This window comes from Molothrus ater, chromosome 6 (assembly GCF_012460135.2).
Source record: "Molothrus ater isolate BHLD 08-10-18 breed brown headed cowbird chromosome 6, BPBGC_Mater_1.1, whole genome shotgun sequence".
NCBI lineage: Eukaryota > Metazoa > Chordata > Aves > Passeriformes > Icteridae > Molothrus > Molothrus ater.
This window is the reverse complement of record NC_050483.2, coordinates 51,989,117-52,011,540: the sequence shown is the minus strand read 5'-3', so window position 1 is coordinate 52,011,540 and position 22,424 is coordinate 51,989,117. Positions and strand designations below refer to the sequence as shown.

Sequence of the window (22,424 nt, the reverse complement as noted above, 5' to 3'; positions counted from 1 at the left end):
TAAGCCCCTGTGGATGTGCAGCAGGAGCTCCTGCTGTACCACTGCTCTGTAGCAGGGGGGTTGTGACAGCAGTGATCCAGGCTCCAGGAGCAGCTATTCACTGCTCTGGCAAACCAAGCTCGTGGCTCTCCTCTCATCCAGCTCCTGGTGCTGGGGTCAGACAAATCTGCATCACAGCACAAAGCAAAAAGCAGCAGCATATTTTAACTCTGCTTGTTAATAAACAGTAGCAGCAACCCTGTCCAGGCAAAAAGGGAGAATTCTAAGGCAGCAACAGGTTCCAGATAGGATGAACAGCACATATTCTGGAGATGAGATGCAAGAGGATGCAGTAGAGACGAGACCAGCAGTGCTTTCCTGCTAACAGCAGTGATTCATCCAAGAGAGCTATGTAAAGTTTTCCCAGACAAACAGAGCAAAGTTTGTTCCTGTAAGTCATTCTAAAACAGCTGGCTTTTAGTTTTCCACTGAGCATCAGCCATTTCCTTGTCCACTCTTTCCAGGAAAACCTTTAGAAAGGTTGAGGAGGAAGAAGGAGGGATGACAAGAGAAGGCTGTTCAAGAATGGCTGCAAGTTAATAAAAAGACAGTGTGGAATGCTCTTCTGTGATAAAATGGGAGCATCTGATTTTCTAAAGATTCCACACTACTTTCTTGCTTTATTGATTTTTTTTTAAGAGGTCTGGGTATATTCCCATTTGGCCATATTTCCAGATAGCTGTAGTGAGTTTTACACACCCTCTCCCTGAGCCAGGCCTAAACTTACCCCCACCTCTGCGTGGAAATTGCTCTCAGGGAGATGCAGGCAAGGCACAGCTTCCCTTCCCATCCCTGCTCCCAGTGCTGGGTGAGGGGCTGGTAGCACTTTTAGAGCTCCAAGGGCCAGAGCTGACCTGGGGCAGGTGTCACCCAGAAGGGTTTAAGGGATGGGAGCTCCAAAGCTCAGCTCAGCAATACAAGATCCAGGCATCATGAGACAACTTATCCCAGTCCTGGTGAAAAAAGGACAAACCCTGGCCACCACACCACCAGTCCTACAATGGAAGTGAACATTTAAAAGTGCTTGTTTGCAGCACCCTAAATGGAAAAAAAAATATATATTTGCCCCCATCATAGGCTTTGCTTTGTGAAGGGAAGGAAATGGGTTTTCAGGGGCTTTTTATACCTTTGTGGGCTTCCACTACAAAAACAAAAGGAGGATAACAAGAGCCCTGTTTCCACCATCAGCAATAAAATGTTACACAGCTATGAAGCTGAACCTGAGATTATAAAGTAAAACTAAACTGAAATTTAGTACTTTTGCCTTAGGTCAAGAAGTTGCATTTTCAGTGGAACCTTAATTACTTCTTCCAGCTGTAGGTCTTAAATAAGCCTGTCTGTCAAAAGCTCACAGATTGGGTTGAAGTGGAAATTTCTGTGTAACCAAATTTGGAGCAGATGAAATTAAAGAAAAATAAACCACAGAAGAAAAACAAAATGACATGATGTACTGAGCTGGAATTAATTTTGCTTTCTTGACAGCCTTCTGGAAGGGGTCACCAAGTCCTATATGCCCATGCCCAAGGTGTTGGGCAGGAGGAGAGGAGAGCCACAACAGTGTTAGTGCAGTGAAAACACCTACCAAAAGTTAAAGCCTAGAATAACTAAAGTCAAACTTCATTAGTTCACTCCTCAGTACAGCTGCATTTTATCATCTCCCAAGGTCAGTTTTCATGCGTGGGAGTGTCAAAGTCAGCAATTCACATTTTTTATTGACATGCCACCTTGCAGCAGCTTCCATGCTGAATTTAATGGGTGCAATTTCCAGCAGGGCAGGTGGCTGCTGTGGTGTTGTCTCCCCCATGGGAAGCCCATAGTTTTGGCTGCGTCTACTCCAGAAACCAGGTTAGGGCAGAGCCAGGGCCACCCTAGGCTCAAGAGCTTTTTGGCCATCAAGAGCTGTGGTAGGGTCCCACAGCCCCTCCAGCATGGCTCATGCTGCTCCACAGCCTTCCCTGGGGACTATGAGCAGCTCAGCATGGGCAGCCTTAAGTAGGGTGGACAGAGCAGCAAGAATGCCAAGAGGCACTGTTGGGGCATTAGTCTGCTGCCAAAGCACATCCCCCTGAACCTTCTAAGAAGACTTGGCCTTAAACCCCAAAATCCACATTTAGAGTAGGTCTAGACTCCCTCAGGTCATCTTCTTCCTCTCTTTTTTCCTAAAGACAAGGAATGTGTTGTTCAGCGACTGTAACAGCTGGGTCAGCATTTGGCCTGGAGGAGAATGACCCTCTGCAGAGGAAGGGCCACGGGAGCAATCAGCTTGGATCCAACAACCCATATCCAAAGGTGTGGCCACTTCATAGCTACACCTCACAGCTGCTGGCCAGCTGCCACAGCTACTTGCCAATGCTGGCCTCACTTCTGGCAAAGCCTGGAGCTTTTCCTGAGTGAAGGAACCCAGGCACCCACCCCTCCCCAGCCAGCTCTCTACCCCACTGGTCACTGGTCTGCAGCTTTCCCCTGCCTCCATTTCAGTCTGGGCCCACTCCTGCTCATTCTGTTGTGCCTGATCATGTGTGAGGAAGCACAGATAATCAGATAACCGCCACATTCAAAAAACAAAAATGAAAAAAGAAACTCAGGACTCCCAGGAGAAGCCACATTGCATCACACACTGTCTCAAAACAGAGTGATGTTATAACAAACCTTACTCAGACCAGGAAAGGAAACTGATCCCCTATTATCATCAATATATTGAATAAATACAATCTCCCAGACCCTATGAAAACAAAGGGCTCCCTGCACCCACCTCCCCCCCACCCCAGGGAGAACAGACAACTTGTGACAGCCTCACCTCCCACCACACTGGCCTGTGCAACAAGCACAGAACAATCATCCCTGACATCTCCTCAAGGCGATGTGTCCAGGGCAGGCTCCTCGGCCCGCAGCAGGAACGTGCTCGTACGTGTCATCCATCCCCCGCCCACGCCTTGGCTTTGCCATTTCAGCAGTACCCGGCAGTCCCTGGGGCTTTACCCCCTTTTCTGTGGCATTCACTGACTGTCAGGCCCCGTCCCGTCTCTGCCCTGGGCTGGCAGCGGACAGGAGATGCTCAGGCCCCAGCACTGGGGTCCCACTCAGGGGTGACCGAGCCCTCGCTCGGCCTCAGGCCGGGCCGGGCCATCGCACCCCGAGGTGCAGCCGCGCCGCTCCCGGCCCGGCTCGCCCCGTCCCCACACAGATCACATTGCCCTCTAGTGGAGCTGGAGGCACAAAAAAACCTTCAGCAGCGGCCACAAGGACTGGGGAAATTAACACCAAAAAAAAAAAAAAAAAAAGAAAAAAAGAAAAAAAACCCCAGCAGATCCGCTCCCAGCCAGGCTCCTCCCTGGCATGGGGAGCCGCTCTCTGGGAACAGCCGGGCCCAGCAGCGGGGCCCACAGCGCGGAGCCGCAGGGGTACGAAGCCCCCGGCCGTGCAGTGAAAAATACACAGCCAAGTGCTCGCTGCCCTGAAAAGCAACGAGCCATGGTGCAGCTCCCAGCCATCCCACAGCACAAGGCCAGGACATTCCACAAAGCATTTGGTTCCCCTCACACTCAGGGCTGGAGCCTGGGTTAGCAAAGGCTGCAGCACTTCGGGTGAAAAAGCAGCAGGAGACGTCCCTCCGCCCGGGAGAGAGGGAGGGTTTTAAGCTGGCGGCTACCGAACTCTAAAGTGCAGGTGCTTTTTGAGAGGGAAACACTCCCAACTATTTAGCCGGGGTGGTGGGTTCAAAGCGATGGAAACAAAGCAATGGCTCCAAGCTGCTCCAGCCTCCCAGCCTGCCGCTGCATCACTGAGGAGAGAGGGATGGATTATCCCCCTTAGAACAGGATTTCAGAGCATCTTGCAGGACCTGTGAACTATCAGGACAGCAGCTCATCCCTTCCAAAGGAGGGCAGCAGTGCTGGGAGGTGGTGGCCCTGGCAAAGAGGCCATGGTTCAGTCCTGGGGCACAGGCACCCACAAAGCCTGGGGGAGGCTGGAGCAGCCCCCAGCAGCAATTTCAGCTTGAATCCTTACCAGCTCCTACAGGACAGAGACACAAGAGAAGCTTCCCAGGAAGACACAAAAAGCCAAGAGGCATCACTAACTGCTATGAAAGCTGCCCAACTTCCCAAGGGGTTGGTTTTCCTTGGCAACCTGACTCCAAATCCAGTAAGGGAGGACCAGGGCAAGACCTGGCCTGCTCATTACATCAACTCCAAGGAACAAGCCAGACTCTTGACTGGGCTTGATAGAAAACCAACACAAATGAGAGGAGAATTGAACTTTCAAGCCACTCCTCCACCTAAAAATAATTAAAGGTAAAAGAAACACGGCTATTTTTGGTTTACAGGTCAGCACAGACAGTCCTGTGCTTCTGCTCCATAGAAGCATTCACCGACCCCAAGATGCCAACAGTCACACCAGGAGCTCAAGGCCACTCAGGGCCTGGGTATTGTCCCAGTTATCCTTGGAGAGATGGCCAAACCAGACTACTTTGGGCCTCTTGCAGCCCCTCTTCAAGTGCTATCCAGCAACTTGTGTCTAAAGTTTCTGTTGCTCTGTGGTTTGCAGGGTTGGACAGCTGCCACTGCATGACCGCACCGCCGAGTCATCCAGCTGGAGCATTTGCTGAGGGGAAGCTCATCCAGGCTCGGATGCTGCAGGGACTGTGTCACTCTTGGACACTCACAACCCCACTCCCAATAAAGGCATCCTCTATACTCTTCCTGGGGTGATTCTGGGCACCATCAGCGACTAGGTAAGGAAAGGTTTGTGTGAGTGGGAGCATGTGGATCCTCGTGTCTCCTGGCAGTGTCACCTGGTCAGGACACAGGTCAGATTGCTGCACCCCAGCAGGGCATGAAGGCAGGAACTCATGTATAGAGCAAAAGTCTTCTCCCTCTCTTGATCCACCTCAACCAGGAAGATTCATACCCTCCCATTAGCTGACAGCCCTCTATGAAGGAGTTTCACCAACATTCAGTGAGGTTCAGGCACATAGCTGCTTTTTGGGTTTGATTTCTCTGTCTGTATTCCTTGCATCCATGATTCAGGTATGAAAGCCATGCAGGTGAGGTCCTGGTGCATTTTCTATTTGAGACCAGGCAAGAAAGAAAAGGAAAAGGAGGTCAGTGCACAAGAGGTGCTTTTCCTCCAAGCTGGGGTCAGTGGGTAACAGCCAGTCCCTGCTGAGAGAAGAATCAGGGAGGCAAACAGCACTCAGGTTTCCCCTGAAAACTGGGGGCAGATGCTGTGCAAGACACTGGACTGAAGTGCACAATGCCCTTTAGCTGGGCAGTGGGATGCAGCTGATCACTCAGCTTTGGTGAGGATATACTCTTGGGCTCTACAGGACATTTCACATGCCTCTCACACACAGGCCCATTACTCAGATCTTTCTCTTCCCCACTCTTCCAGTTTTATTCCTATCCTTTACTCACACATCCACCCAGATCCTCCCATCACCCAGCAAACACCCACCTAGCAATAGCTTGTTTCAGTCACACGATGGTCCCCACTGCTGGGCCTGCACTGCTTTGCTGAGTGAGGGGGAAAGCAAAGAACCTTCTTCCCCCTCAGGCAAGTCCATCCAGGGGAGGAACAGCACCAACCTCTCCCCATCTGCACCCCTTCTCCCCCAGTCCTTTCTTTCCAACTCCTTCACTTAACTCAGGTCAGAGCTACTGTGCTCCGCGTGCTCCTCCATTGCCCAGGGCTGAACACATTGAAAAATTACTATATTTTACAACATATGCAAATAATAAAGAATAAATAATCCCTGATCTGCTCAGCCATTCTGCTAGAGTCAAATGGGGACAGAACTTACCTTCAAAAGTCTGACACAGCATCCCAAGTGCAAGATTTTTAAGAGGCCCGAATAGACAGAGATGAAATTCAGCAGATTTATGTTTTTTGGGACATTGAATCTAAATTTGGAATCAGGCAGTTGCCTTCCTGTTAGCCCTTAGCTATCCACTTTCCCAGAAGTAGCTGCCTGTGTTTCCAAGACATTTGGCAACTTTTCTGCCTCTCACGTCATGACAACTTCCATTGGTTTCTGTAAAAGGGCTTTAAATAAAAGGAAAACACTACAGAAAGGTGGAGCATCCCCTTTGATATGGGTTTCAGAGGACATAATCATTTACTCACCTCACAGACTGAGAAGAACAGAGGTTTTAGTTCTAAGTGCACTTTCAGTGAAAAAAAATGCACATTCGATGAAAAAGTTTCAAACAATTTTTTTCATTATGACTGATGACAAATTCCATATGCATTCAACTGGTGCCAAGTTAGGTCTTCTAAACCTCTGACAGAGCCTTATTTAATATGATCATTAGTTACAAAATTAGTTCTTTGGGAATACCATCTCCTTGGAGAATCAGACAAGTTGAGAAAATTTCCCTCTGGGGAATCACTGGTTTAATATTCAGATTCAATTCTCTTCTAAATTTCTGGTGTGTGTCTCTCATATATTGAGTAGAGAGCTGAAGACATTTAGTAGACTATATCATCAATTTGAAATTCATGTTTTGTCTGGGAATGTGAAGGCTGAGTTGCTAGAAGTAGAAGCATATTCATTCCCAACTTGCCCTGAGCTGGTTCCCCCTTTCTGAAGCTCTTTGCATGCAGCATTATTACATGTAAAGCTAATTTTGCCATGCACAGGTGCTTTGCAGCACTGCTCCCCATGTGAACACAGCTGCTCAGGTGCCAAGGGCTGTGCCCCAAATCTCACTTTAGAAGTGCCCTCAGATAGATCCTGTTTCCCAGCAAGGATGAAGCAACTCAGTGATGGCCATCCAGCTCAAAGGGCAGAAACCCACGTCAGAGGAGTTCCTGATGCAACCTGCACCAGGAGTGAAGAGTGGTAGGAACAGGAAAAAATGTCTATTTACACCTAAAAGCAGGCTGGACATGAGAGTAGAGTTTGGAACACACAGCTTCTGGAGAAGGGGAAGCCTCACCCACTGGTGTCAGGGCACTCACTGGTGCCTCTGCAGAGGAAGGATTCCAGTCCCCAGGGCTCTTAATCAGGCATTTAATATAATTGATCTTATTACACTAAGCACATTACTGTTAAGCCTTCAGCTGTTAATGTTCAGTTGCTGTGGGAAGGGTCAGTCCCAGCCACAAATCAGCCTAAAAGTGACACATCTGAAAGCAACAAGATAATACTTCTGAGAGTAATAATTACTTTGTCCAGGCAGTCTCTGAATCAGCACAGCAATAACTCCTAAAGCACTGACCAGTCATTGTGAGAGGCCTCTGGGACATGTCCCCCACGGGCATCTGTCTGCAAAAGTGCCTTCCTCACACTGCCAGCTGCCCTCCCTGGGCTCTCCTGCTCCTTAAACCCCAGCTCTGAGTAACTTGGACAGGTCTGTTCTCCTGTATCAGAGAGCATCCCACACTGAACTTACTAGCATCAGGTTCTCAGGGCTTTCCAACCCCTATGCATTGCACAGGCTCTGCAATTCTCCATCCTCCAAAACACACACAAGCCTCATTGGCCTCCAGCCCAGCTCTTACATCCTCCAGGGAAGCCAGAGCCCACCTTCATCTTGCAAGGCAGAGAAAGGTTCCTGCAGGCACCACTCAGACCCCAGCAGAAAGCTTAACAAAACAAGCTTCCCTCCAGCCCAAATCCCAGGACTGCTGCTGAGCATACCAGCAAAGACTGATACCCAAGACCAGCATCTCCTCTTTGGGACTGCTAATCCAAACGTTCCAGCTTCTAAGTGCTCTCTACATCCAGCATGAGTAGCTAACAGCAACCACCTGAAGGCCAATCCTTAGGAGCTGTAGATTGTTGAGGCTTTTTGATGTCTAAATGAAAGCATTAACCACCCACCTAGTGAGGAGTTCATCAGCCAAGGGGGTTTTTGTGGGTATTTGGGCAGCCATGGTGAAGCAAGGGGTTGGGGTAAGTGAGCTGCTCTGGGCCTGAGTCTCTCCACCCATCATCAGGTGGAATCAGGCAGAAACCATGCTGGGTTGCATTCACACCATCTACTTTTCTTTGTGTCATAGGGTTTTTTTTTCAAGATGTTTTAATATTGGTCAGCTCTTTACATACTATTTGTTTAAAAGGGACCTTACCTTGAATAACTTTTTTTGACATTATCAACTGTGATTTCACAAATTATAGAGGCTCAAATTATTGAATGTAAAAATCACCAATTATCTCAAAAACTATGTATTTGAGAATGTCTTCCAATTTCTTCGTTTTCCTCAGCCCTTCTAGGGCAAAACTATAACCTTGAAGTGGAGGGATGGAATAGAATTTAAGAAAAAAAGAATCAAATATTAGCTTTCAAATACCAGGAATGAGGACACAGGGCTCTAAAAGGATCCTTGAATATTTGGAACCAGAACAGTATTACAAGAGCCATCTGTGCTAAAATTATTCATCTCATTGTTTTTATACATGAGGTGGAAATCTATATTTGCATAGTATTGCATGGGATTTAAGCACCCAAGAGAAACTGAAAGAGAAAAATTCAGCCCTGAAGATTTGGTCTATCAAAAGTAAATAACTGCAAACTGGGTGTTTGCTGATTCATTCAGTTTGTGACCAACTCTCTCATTATCACTTACTTGATTTCCCTCTCTGTCATACCTCTCTGTTTCACAATGGACAGAGAAGACTGCATGGAAGAGTCCTTGGAAGCTGTAATCAGTTATCAGCACGCTCAGATCTGTGACTGAAGGTTGAGGAAAATTCAAAGACTCCAAGCAAGAGTTCAGTGTAAGACACAGCTGGTTTGAGCTGCTGGTAGGCAGGAAAAAAAGCAGGTAAATCAAGATCTGTATCACAGGGAAAAAAAAAACAGATTGGATTTCACAACACTGCCCACAGGATGCCTCTGTCAGAGGAACACACTGGGAAGTCCTCGTTGCTACCACCTATCCAAAACCCTCCTGGTGGAAACCAGGGGCAAGGAATAGCAAACCCCATAGCAAATGATTCCCAAAAAAGTCCTCCCAATGCTCCCATGTCTTTCTCCCACCACGAGAAGAAGGTGCTCCTGGACTGAGGCAGGTGCTCCTGGACTGAGGCCCCTGAGCCTGCTGTACTCCCCCAGGAGCTCCCTCCAGCCCCACTGAGGAGGAGGCTGTGCATTGACTGCCCCCCACGGGAGCTCTCCTGGTCAGCCTTTCCCAGGCCATCTGGGCCAGCAACATCAACAAAAGCAGTTTAAGGCCATGGAGTATGAGTCATGCATCCTGTGACAGCCTTTGCACACAGGGACTAAACACTAGGGTACACCATCTCCCAGTGTTTCTGTGTACCAGTAGCCTCCAAACCAGTGCCCCTCAGTTCAGCACAGTGCACACTGTGCCCTGCAGCTTGCACTGCCTCTTTAATGGAGGTTCCTGTCCCTTGAAGCAGAGCCCAGCCATGCAGTAATCTCACTGCTGGCTTGTTTCCTACAGCTTCAGTCATGCTGGGGAAAACCAGTGCTGGAATGGGAAGCCTGATGTTGGATAGCCCAGGGGCTTTGCAGTCTGGGTTTGAGGCACAGCCTCTGCTTTCTGGGATGCTCTCTGAAACATTATCCACAGCTTGTTAATATGACCTGCTCTGAGCAGCCTGCAGAGCACAAAGATATTCTATTGGAAAGTCCTTGGCTACTCAAAACAAACAAGGAAATAAAATGGGATTAAATATAACAGCTCCAATAAAAGCAGCATTCTACTCCATTATCCCATTGGGAAAGGCTAAACTAAATCCAGAAGTGAGAAAAATCTTGATTTCACTCCTGATTTAGCATTTTCAAGGCTAACATGGGATTACACTACACAAACAGGCTGCTACCAAATGAGTTGACTTCAGGTCTTCCCCAGCTCGATAAGCAGTTGGATCACTATGGCCACATTTTGCTCTGCACTTTTTGCTCTGCACTGCAGTAGGTTTTTGAGTGACTCCCTGTGAGCAGCAAGAAAGCAAAATATCACCCTCCTATTTCTGCATTTTTAGGGCCCAAACTGCTGTTCTTTCCCCTTCTGTGCCCAGGCATGGAGATCTAGACAAGGACAGTTCACCACCATTGGTAAAGACCATCTCCAGACAGGGAAGACATGACCTTCACTTTCCAGTTTCCTTCTCTGCTTTCCTTTTTTCTTTTTTTTTCTCCTCATCATTTCTTTCTCCAGAAAGTCCCCCCAGCAACAAGACCAAATTAATACTTGTGAGGAGTGTCTCACCAGACTGCAAATGCCTCTGCTCTTTATCCTAAAATAATTCTCATGTGAGTGACTAGAATTGCAAATTGTTTTACCTTAGCCAAATGTGGGACTTTAAATTATTAGGACTTTTAAAAGAGGCCAGAGGGTGCCCAGAAATGCCATTTCCACCTGGAGTGAAGCATGACCTCTGTAGGGCATATCTGTGTCCTCTGTCACTCCTGAGGGTGGCTGTCCTGCCTGGAGCAGGGGGCACAGAGTCAAAGCTCTGGATGAGTCCTTTTCAATGCAGGTGGCTTTCTTTGATCCCAGGAAGAGCTGCATTTGTATCAGATAATGGCTCAGGGTGATATCTGAAGCTGGCAGGTCCATGAGGCAGCAGCTCACCCTGGGTGACTTTCATGTTGCCAGAGGATGGAGAGGCAGTGCTAGGCACAGGGACATCGTCCCACCAGCTGCGGATGGTTCAGGGTGGCTCTTGTCTAGCAGAATGAATTTGTCATCACCTGGAAATATCTTCTTTATAGACATTTCACTGTACTTAGTCTTAAACACACCTGTGCACTTGTGTTCCCATCAGTGGGGTCACTGATGTCCCTCCTGTGCTGCCACTAGGTTGAACACTTTAATTTAGTCACTCAACAGTGAAAAAAGATGCTACAAAGTGACCTTTTGGGAAGGTGGAAATGCTGATCTCTGATCTGGAGGAGCCCTGCCAACATACTCATGTATCACAAAACCAGCAGCTCAGCTAGTCCAGAGCCCAGAGAGACTTTTGGGTTCAGAGAGGGGACCATGTGACAAAGCCCAGAACACAAATCACCCAAGAAACTGTCAGCAGCCAGATCAAACCCAACATTTGCATTGAGCATCTCAGCAGTACAGAGTGACAAAATCTCCACTCCAAAATTACTGAATCTGGAGGAAGTTTAAATTCAGAAACAAAACACTTATGCTTGAATCAGCCAGTATTTAGAGTGTGTGTTCATGGGTGGGAGTTTATGTGTTTGCATCCCATGCACACACATTTGTATGCACTCATTAACTACTGCATTTTCTAAAAAAAGTTAAAATCTAAGATCACAAGAAGTAAGGATAGCTTGTATTAGTTACATTTTTCATAGGCAAAGTCGCAGCTGAGGCTGGCACCACGATTTGCTTTTGCTCAGCTCTTTTCCCACGGACAGCATTTTGGGTCAAAAACAACTGGTTTAGTGAAACTGCAGAGAGCCAGCCCATGCCAGGGGCAAATTCCAGGCCTGGCCTAAAAGAGTGTAATTCACATTCAAATCAGCTGAAGTTATGCTAGCCTGCTGCAGGACTGACCCAGCTCCTGCAGCTTTCCTGCTCAGATTGTTCCCAGCCTGTCACTGTGATGAGCACAGGCTCCCAGGATTTTGGCAGAGGAGTGAGGCGAGGACGGCTCAGGACATGCTGATCAATCACAGAGCCTTACATTGGACAGATCTGAAATCAGTCACCAATTTACCAACTTCCAGGCATGTGACAATCAGGAGCATTTGGGGATACATATTTATGTTTCCAGAAGTGAAAACACAGGGAGCTATTAATAGATGAATCTAAAAGCATCCCTGGGACCGTGTGAGGTGTCATCATCTGGCAGCACGTCACTGTACCCACTGCTGGGAATGTAATCATGTGGGTTGTCATCTGCACCCACCCAGAGCAGCAGCACAGGCTCAACCACTCTGGGGCCAGCTCAGTCTCCACCAAAGCAGCAGCAATGTTTTAACTCCCCTCCAAAGCACTTAGAGAGGGAGTCACTGCTGGAGCCCAGGCACAGCTAGGACTGGGATATATTTTCTTACTAACTCGGCTGTTTCCACCTTCCTTAGGAGACAGGATCCCATTTCCTCTCTTTCCAGGCAGAGTGAGGAAAGCCTGGAGTGATCCCCTGGTTTCATGACAAAGGTACACTTGGGAGCAGGAGGGCACCTGTGAGGGATGCTCCTCAGCTGGAGGCAATGCTGAAGGAGGATGCAGAACTTAACCTTGCTCTTATTTTCTTGGAACAGGACCTGGCTAGGGTTGGGAAATGGCTGGACAAGCCTCAACTTGAAGCCCAGACCTTGTCAGCATGTGACCCCGCAGACTGGGAAGCACTTCCATCCCCTACATCCAGGCCCAGGGGATCAGGTGGGATTTGGCTGCACAGGCCAGGTGTTCAGTGCACTGTGGATCAATATCCAGCACGAGGAACAAAAACACAATGTGTGTGTCCATTTGTTTTCATGTCTACTCCTCTGTTTCTCCTGCCATGTGTTTCCCCTTGGAACTGCAGGCACATTAGACTGTTTTCCAGCTCTGAGATAGCTCTTATACAAATAGGCAAGGCAGTACAAGGAGATACTGTCCTTTCCCAATAACCTCTCTCATGTCTGTGCTGTTGCCCTGTAGAGGTGGAGGTGATGGCAGAAAGCAGGCTGAGTACTCACTGCTAAAAAGTGACAGGAGGAGAGGAAGGTGACCTGACCAGCTGATTCCTGGTTAAGTCCTCAGTTCTTGGGTATGGCAGGGTGCTGACCTCCTAGGGGAAAAATATTCTTATTACTTAAAGCCAAAAACATGAAATAAATGAGCAATTTTACCTCTTTTTTAACCTGTATTTTTTCTGGGAAATTTTTTCAAATACATTTAAACAGAGGTATTTCACATCTAATCTGTTCTTGTCCTTTAGTGCAGTCATCTGGCACCCCCTTCAATTTCTAGAAGGTCATTCTACTATAAGGCTGTTTCAAATAGCTTAAAATTAGTTACAGATTTATAAACAATTACATATTTATGTAAGATGAGGGATTTTCCTTAATATGCATTTAATTACGCACTCAGAATATGAACTGACTATGGTTTGGGATTTTGTTCGTTTTTATGGTGTTTCTACCCGTTTATTTTATGGGCTCTGGGGAGTGGAGGCTAAAATTGAGAACTTGTAAGAGGTTATAAAAGAAAAGAATGGACATATTTTTCATGGCAGTTTAAATAGCCAGGTTGAAGAAAAGAAAAGAAAAAAACAGCAATGCCTTTTATTCACATCTTAGGCAATTGCTTTTTCCCAGTGCAGGACTCAGACATGGGGATCTGTATTTTTTCTCATGGGCTTTTCTCCACCACACCTCACCAATGCAGCCCAGTGCTCACTAAGGTGAGAGCATCTCCTCTATCTGCAGCTCGAGGAGGGAGGAGCTGTCATTGTCCCCTCCTTAGGGACTGGGCCAGGCAAAGGGGAGGCTGCAAACAGCCAGGGCCCAAGCAGAAAGCCCCAAGAGCCCAGTCATGGGGGTGCATGGCACTGTGCCTCTCTCTGTGTGTTTAAAGCATCACTCCTACCAACATCTGTCAAAGCTGCAGGCACCTGGCACTTCTGTAAATCAGATTTTCAGGTCTTCAGCAGGCATTCAGAGAAAAAGAAAACACATTTATGGGCCACCTGCAGTCAAACATCATGGAGGTCCAGACACAGATTTGCACAAACCAGTTCTTTGTGACCGATGGTCTGAGTACCCAGCAAGCCAAAAGCTCAAACTCCTTCTGTGTTGTTGATTGCATATCTCACATGCACCACTTCCAGCCCCTGTTTTTACAGAAAATTTCTTGAAAAGAGAGGAAACAGCCGGTGAATAATTCATTGTGTACCCTCCCAGTTGTATTGCAGCCTCTCCTCAACAGGCAGGGTTATCTGTACCACCATGAGCCATTCCCCCAACGCTTCTGGAAACAAAGGCTCCCTTTCTGCAGCTGTTTATCCAAAGGACATGCAGAGAACTGCAGGAGGAGTTGGGGAAACAGCAGGAGTGTGAAATTCCACCCAGTGTAATCCCTTCTCAGGGAGCAGAGGTGGACAAGGAGGGCTTGGGACTCACAGTCACATTCCAGGCTTATCTGCCAGCTCTGGTCCCCTCACCACTAAGTCTTTTCCCAACTTATAATTCCCCATCCTCCCATATCAGAGACTGCTTCTGGACTTGGTAACAAACCAGAAGTTGTGAAGATTGAAGAATTATGAAAATTAAAGAAACAACCAATAGGACAAGAGAAAACAGCTTCAGGTTGTGCCAGGAGGTGTAGATTGCATATAAGGAAAAATTTCTTCACTGAAATGGTGATCAAGCTGCCCAGGGAAGGTGCTGCACAGAACAGGCTGCCCAGGGAAAGTGGTGGAGTCACTGTCCCTGCAGGTATTTAAAAGATGTGCAGAAGTGGCACTTGGGATGTGGTTTAGTGCTGGGTTAACAGACTCTGGAACTGGGTGGCACAGAGCAGCCCTGGGGAATGAGACAAAAAGTGCACTGGCTCCAGGGAATGCTTTTTGGGCAAAGTGGCCATTCCCTGGGACAGGGCTGCCAACCAGGATAACCACACTGCTCATCTTGTGCTGAGGATCCCAGTCATCATCTCACTTCCAGCACATCCTCAACTGGTGGAAAGTTGCTATTTCACCTCCCAGCCCATAACTCACACATCTATTAGTCACTGACAACCGATTATATTTTTTGCCATCACATGCAGTGCTGTAGATGTTGCCAGAGTCCAGCTTGGGTAATATTTCTCCAATATATCTTTAGATGTAATTTTAAAAAAAGACTCAAATCAGCTAGCTGCCCCAGTTGGCCTGCAGCATGGAGGGAGTCTGGGGAGAGGTTTGCAAGTCATTTTTTCAGAGTTGCAGTAAACCCATCTCCAGGCCCCCGCCACCAGCCAACACTGCCCTTTGTGAGCTGCACAGATGCAGTGGGAGGGAGAATGTTGGTTGAAATCCTGACAGACTTTATGCTAATTCACCAAAGAGCATTTTAGACCATACATGGACACTTAATCGAGTGGGAAAGACAGCAGCGAACACGACATTTAATTATGGGAAAGAAAAACGAAGTCTTTTACCCTGCATTTGGCCTTCTCCCAACACACAGAGTTAATTGTTAGGAGGGTATATTAGAAGGCAATGAAGGAGAAGATTGAAAACCCTGATTATACTAAGGTCCTGAAAATGCTGAATTTATTGAATTTCACATGAGAAAACATAGTCTGTGCTACACTGAGGGCTGTGCCAGCAGCCAGCTAAGAGCTCAGGGGGTCTGTGTGCGCATGTAGGAGGGGAACAAAGCACCCCAACTGCTTTATGAGCCTCTGCCAACTGCTGGCCAAGCCCCACTGCATCCCTAAAATGGGGCAGGTCAATATACTCATGTGGATGCTCCTGGTGTAGGTGATGCACAAGGCCAGCATGTTTTTCAGGAGCTCAGTTTTCCTTTAGAAAAGGATCTAACCAGGTAAAGTTGGAAAGTGCATTTCATCTGTGACCTCTGTGTAGTACATTTAGTTGCATTTGCCTAAATTTGGCTAGAGCCTGAAGCAATGGCAAGCCCAAATGGTTTGACAAGCACTGGCACAGGATGCCCATGAGATAACAAGTGGTGGGGCTGTATCATGGGAAGGTCCATCAGTTCCTGGTGCACCCAGAAGAGGGGGTGTTACCAGAGAATCAACCAAAATTCTCCCCCCAGAAACCCCACTGCTTCCAACAGTTTAATTCTTAGTCCTGTCCTTGGGCTGTGGTTGCCTCAGTGTCCCTCAGCACATTTCACTATGAATTTTTTCAGTTGTCCCTTGAACCACATAAAGTTTTAGCCCATTTTTTTTCTTCACGCCTCATCATGGGTGAGGAGCAAAATTATGACCCGTGGATGTAGTCATTATATCATGACCTGTGGCCCAACATATCTCCCTGGGAAACTCCCCAGATTGAGTCCCACAAAGGAAAAGTAGTGCCAATAATTGCCAATTCCGTCATGGCATTAACAATCCCATCTGCTTTTGCTGAAGTCAGTAGAATTTTCTCTGTATTTTAGCAGCGCAAGATGTTGGGGTTTTTTTCCCTTCTTTTTTTTTTTTTTTTTTTTTAATAGGAAAAGTTCTCGTGGATAAATGAGCTCCAGCTGATGGGGCACCTGCAGTAGCTGTCACTGTGCTGCAGGGGGGAACCTTTGGCTGCTGATGCACTCGCGGCTGCCGCGAGTTGGAACAGGCACCGCGAGTCAACTTTGGACGAAATGCCCGTGGAAGAGCCCTGGTGATTTGTATCGTGGTCCTGATTTTATTACAGCTTCTGGGGTTTTTTCCCTAGCTTTAACCAGTTTAGGAAAAAGAGTCCTAAAAATTAAAATAATTTGTAAAAAGACAGAAAGAATCTGACATCTGGGGTAAGATAGCCAAAATTATTCCTTCAGATCACATGATTTTTGTGCCTGACCAATGTTACTGGAAATACCCAAAGGGAAAACTTGAATCCCCTCACAGACACAGAGTCAGGCTGTCACTGCAGAGGGGGAAGTCCAGCAGAAAATATAAAATTCTGGCTCTTAATGAAGTGCAGCAAACCAGAGGAAACCCCAAAGGCTTATGTAACGGGGACACACCCCTCTCACGGCAGCCAGGATGGCCAGCCTGGGGACACGCACAGCTCCCGGGATGAGGAGCTGAGGCAGGACAGGGCGACACCCAGCATCGATTTGTTGATGGAGATCTCAGGGGAAACTGCTGAGCAGAGAGAAAAAAATTGACAGCAGCTCCATCCTCAGCAGCCAAAGGCACTTGGGTTTGGTTTAGATTTATCAGGTGCCTTACCGAGCTTGTGCTAAGCTTGAGCACAAGGCAGGCGTGTTTAGCAGGCTGGTGGCAGGCAGGAGGGAGCACTGTGCCTCTGCCAGCCCAAAGCCTGTGGACAGAGCAGGAACAGGGGGATCTGGAGCTCTGGCTCAGCCCTGCAGGCTGGCAGCATCCACCCCTCGTGATACAGCTTTTAGGTAAATAATTACGTTTGGATTTTTTTTTGTTTGTTTGTTTTAATGAGACAAGAATAAGTCTCTCAACTAAAATGCCGACTATGCTGTTTAAAATTTATTTAAACACTTCCCACTGGTTTTTTTTGCTTATTTATCCCTCTCTCTGAGATTTTTTTAAATACAGTTCTTCACTTTAGACAAACACTCTCCTATAAGGACCTCTGTGAGGAAGGGGCTGGCTGATCATTTGCAAGAGTGTTGATCCCTAGGGCCGTTTCCAGCACTGCTGGGTTATGCTCCAGGAGACTTGGCAATAATTCACCTCCAAACTGTGCATGCCCTCAGTCACATTGGATTTTCAGGAACCACATTAGTGTGGAACAGCACGGCAGGCACACAATGCCCTGCCTGGGTCGGCGGGAGGGAAGTGTGAGCACACACCTATGGGCAGGTCACAAGTGGAAATGAAGGTTAGAAAAGTGCAGAAGCCTGGCAGCAGTTAAACATGGGTGAGCAGATCTCTCTTTTTTTCAAGGATTGAGGGGAATTGTTTGACTTTAGTTTGCAGCAACAACCACACCTCAGATCTCCATTGCACTGCCAATGCAAGCATCCTCAGAGGAACCCAGGAAGATCTCTGCATATAAGGAAAAAGGAGAAGTCTCAAGATAGATTAAAACAAATCTCAGAACAAAGCCACCTCAACTACATCACTTTAAATGGAAGTCAGCTTGATGATTGAAAGTCTGGCCTGCTCCAGAAGCACATTTTCCTATTCCCTGTATGTTTCAGTTTAGCGGTGGCTGAGCTGCTGGGCAGTAAAACTCACTGGTGAATGAGCTACTTTAAAAGCAACAGAACTTTGTCCTCTTGGTGGCTCAGTTTCTCTGGTGTCTCCAAAATGTTTGTTTATAAGTGGGAATTGACTAACTGGCCTGTGCAGAAACGAAGGCAGTTGAGGTTCCAGCTTTGGGAAGCTGCCTATGGTGTCAGGCAGATGGAGCTGGGGAATGAGAGCAGGAGGCTGAAGGCAGCAGAGGGAATGCAGCTCCACCCTCATCACTGCAGGTGACTCAAGGAGTTCAGCTTCTGACATCTGCTTCAGCTCCCTGAAGCCCTGAGAGAAAACCTGGATGTCATATCCTACTGCTCTGACCTTGCCTCACCTCTCCACCCACCACCATCGTCACACTTCTGCTAAAAAAAACTGCCCTCAAACACACTTAGGTCTGTCAGAGCACAAACCAAGCATCAGAGAACCAGTCCCTTCTTCCCCAGACAGCAAAACACTGGGAGTGGCAGTGCCAAGGAGGCTCCTCTGGCCTTTACATCCCCACGTGCTGTCAACTCTGAAACCTAAGGATTGTGCTAACACAGCAGCTACCTTTGCCTTGCTTCCAGGGACATTGCAGCAGGCTGCCAACTGCAGTGGGCTTGTGCCACCATCCCATACTCCTTCCACAAAGCCCCAACCCCTCAGAGGGAGCATCCAGCTCACTGCAAATGTTTACCATGACACAGCCACTGCTGCATGCCACAGACTGAAAGGTCACCTCTGACACAAGACAAACTACAACCCACAGGACATAACATTGTCTCACTCACCAAAAACAGCCCAGACACTGGGAACAACAGATCAGCACCCTCTGAAGACCATGGATACCAGCAGTAACTTAAGCAAAGCTGCTTTTATTCTATACAAGCAAGCAAAGACCTTAAACTTTTATCAGGCACTTATCACCAAGACAACCAAGAAAGGTGCTTGAACCCTGGCCAATATGTTTTCCTTTCTGCTTCACAGAATACATGAATTGCAAGAGCAGGCTGTCTCCAGGAGCATTTGTGCCTCAGAGACAGCAGCCAGGTTTCCAGGGTAAACTCAAATGAACTCTTATTTTCTTGTGGGCTTCACCAAAACACAAGTCTAAGGGATCTCAAATGCTGACATCATTTAAAAAACCCAACCCCACAGTATTACCTCTCCCAAGCACAGACCTTACTCCAAGGCTTACCTCCCTTTATCACACTGCTGTATTATCCCAGACCCACTTTCTTCAGTGGTTTAAGCTGAAACACCTGGCTGTAAACCAGGACACAGGCACTTCTTATTGTGCCATCTCCAGTTTGGGGGCAGGAGAGTGGGGCTAGAGGCTGACAGCAACAGAGATGTGAAGAGGTGAACCTGAGTAACTTTGTCTGTCTCCTACAAAGCTTCTCAGCATGACTGAAAATCCCACTGGCACTGTTGGGTGCTTCAGCAGGTGATGCTGTGCCCAGCTCTGAGTGAGCTGCTGAACAGCAGCACTCCCAGAGCCACAGAACAGCCCCCATTGGTGACAGACCACACAGATGGGATGGGTGGCCAGGATGGGCTCTGTCCACAGCACTGTAAAAAAGTCTGAGGGAGCCCAAGACCTTTGTCCAAGTGTGCTTCACACTTTTCTGCAGTAAAAAACCCTGCATGTGCTCCAGACACTTGTTCACCTCAACAGTGGCTGCTCCACTGTGGGCAGCCCTGCAATGATGAGCCCAGTCAGCCTGTCCTGGTCCCAGTATCCAAGCAAGGCTATAGGAGAGGTCCAGGGAGCAGAGCCAAAGGGGAGGAGACCACTGGGGCCCCTGCAGGTGGTGGCAGGGAGCAAGCTGACCTTGGTGTAGTGCTTAGCAGCTGAGTTCAGTTGTTTCTCAGCTTCCCTATTTACATGTTTTTGTCATGTATCTCATCTCCCAATTACTTTACATCAACTTTTTACACCTTTTTTTTTTTCTGTTTTCTGCAGTGGAGGCATCATGAAACTCTTGCAACACTTTGGAACATCAGCCCTCCCATTTCCCTAAACTGCATGTGGAGGAGTAGAGGAAAATCCTGGCAAAGGAAGCTTGGACCCTAATGCCCCAGCCACTTAATAATCCATGAGCAGACATACTAAGGAACAAATCTGATCAGGCAGGTACTACAATTTCTATGCAAAAGCAGTGCTTCCAAATGGAGAGTGCATGAAATTATGCTAGTGCTGAATTCATCAGGTAAAAGGCATTGCTACCCGATTTTAAGCAACTTTATATTCACAAAATTATCTATCACCTCTGCATAGGGGATAGCTACTGACTTAGAAAAAGCAAATGGAAAGACCCTACTATGAACTCACTATGGTTTAACCTGCTGATTGTACTTGGATTTGAAAATTTAATTAGAAAGTAATTACAGAGAAACTGGAAATATTGCAGAGGCCTCATCCAGGCCCAGGAGGTTTTCTTGGCAGCAGAGCAGCTGCATGCAGCACTAGAAGATTTCTGACCACTCTTTTACAAAGCAAAAGACAGACTCTTTCTAAACATCACTCTGCAGCAGAAAGGCTTTTGACTGATAATCCAATCTTTTCTCAGAAAAGCAGGACAGGTTTCCTGTTGGGTTGCTGGCAGAGCTGCGGGGGCTGCAGTCACTGTTGGAGTTAACTGCTGCACCACAGCTCCCCACTGGAGGAAGCTTACCACAGAGCTGCCCTCTTTCTTCATCCCTGTTTGTTATTTCAACAGACCCAGCAGCAGCCAAGAGCAGACAGAATGAACAAATGGGAATAAAAATAAGTCCTCTGAGACACGCAAAGCGTTAGCCAGTTCTTTTTTAAATCTTTCTGCTTGGCCATATATCTATTGTGTTTTAGAGCTGAAATAGCAGAGGGGTTTCTTACAGCAAAGCCAGATCAAATGCAACTCTTGGGTGAGCATTATACTGTATGTATCAGCCTCTAAACAGAAGTGAGGGGGCTGCTTTGCTTTATCTTAGACAGGAGTTTGTCCTGCAATGAGCTACAAGGTCAGAACAGTTCCATGCTGAACAGCAGGGTCTGAACAGCCACACATGCCACCAAAATCAAATATACACTAATCACAGGTGAACTCAAACCATTTAGGCCCAATGGTTGGATAGGTAATTTCTGAGTCACAGAGCCCGACTCACATGGCAGCTACAAATGCCTTGGGGGAAAAAAAAGGATGGTTAGGGTAATGCTCCCCATGGCAACCCAAGCATCTACACAGTGAAGCTGCTGCAAAAAGAGGATATCTCTGCTTTGCTCCAAGGAGGCTCCATCCCCCCAAACTTCATCTAGAGGAGGGGATCTACACAGCCCTGACAAGTACAGCCTGCTCCAGAAACAGAAGCTTGTGAACATACCGCTAACACTATGTACCTACACATCCCTCAGCTTTATGCAAAGCCATTTTGGCATTCCCAGCAGCATTGCTTGGAATGAGGGTGCTGCTGCATCAGCAGTCCTGGGCCCTACAGCCTGAACCACAGGTTTCATTCAGGCCAATTATAGCACATTATAAACAGAGGATCCTGCTTGTTTTGGAAGCGGCACACAGCGAGCGAGAGGTTCTGCTGCCACAAATAGCCCAGGAGCTGGTGAGGACAGGCTGACAGCCACCAGCCTGAGAAGTGCTGGGGTTAAAATGACACCAACAGGGAACAAGGAGGTGTCCCCAGCCTGGCCAGAAACTGGAGTGAATAAGTCTGGGTACCGATCCCTTATGGGGCCAGGTTCTGCTTTAGCAAAACCCTTATCCTCCTTATCTACAGAAAAACTGAGCTTTCATCCTGAACCTTCCTTGAACGTTTTAAGTAGCAAAATTTAATAATCACAGGTATACTTTTATAGACAAACAGATGATTTTTTAAGGGTTTTCAGGCATCTTCATGATATACAATGCAAAAGGCAGGGAATTCATTGGTTCTTAGGAAACCAGGGCAACAAATTCACATTGAATTCAATCAGGCGTCTGCTCAGAGCAATTCCCACTGGGGAAGCCATCCTAGTCTCTAATTATAAAACACTGCATCATTTTTCTAACTTTTGAATATTATTGATTTTTTCTTTTAGGTGGGGAGAGAAATGCCAAGTGTGATGTCAGCAGGCAGCAGTACCTGGCACAATTGCTCTTTCCCAGAGCAGAGCACTGAATGCCAACTGAAGCATGGCTGGATATTGCACAATAAGAGACAAGCTATGCTGTGCATATTTGGGGCAATGGACACAAGGGTATGACCCCCTGTGCCCTTGGGGGTTGCTCTGCCAAGGCCAGGTTGCTATATCATTATGATAAGGGTAATCCTGTTAGGCAAACACATCAAAGAAATAGTCACTCCTGATAGCAGACCTTGTCTAGGCAGATCTAAGCCTGGGTTAAAAATGTGCTGAATGTGCAATCCTCTGGCACAGCACACCAGGGGCAGAAAGAGGAATATGTGGGGGCTTCTGTGCCTCAGGACCCCATGCAGGCACTCTCTGAAGCTCAGGCTAATTCCTGGAAGTATCTAAAAATTGCAACAGAATAAGTTCCCTCTCTTTCCCCTTCACTTCTTGTGTAGAAGAGGACAGATGACTCTTATGTCAGCCTGTTTTGCTTCTATATTTATGT

General features: G+C 47.3%; 1 long non-coding RNA gene across 5 annotated transcripts in view; it reads right to left on the bottom strand.

Annotated features, from left to right (window-relative positions):
- The window catches only part of LOC118687890 (uncharacterized), a 44,948-nt gene that overhangs the window by 18,119 nt on the left and 4,405 nt on the right, over positions 1 to 22,424 (bottom strand). For all 5 annotated transcript variants that reach the window (XR_008508476.1, XR_004980402.1, XR_004980401.1 and 2 more), the window contains exon 3: positions 12,657 to 12,748. This is a non-coding gene — a long non-coding RNA (uncharacterized LOC118687890). The remainder of the gene's footprint in view (positions 1 to 12,656; positions 12,749 to 22,424) is intronic.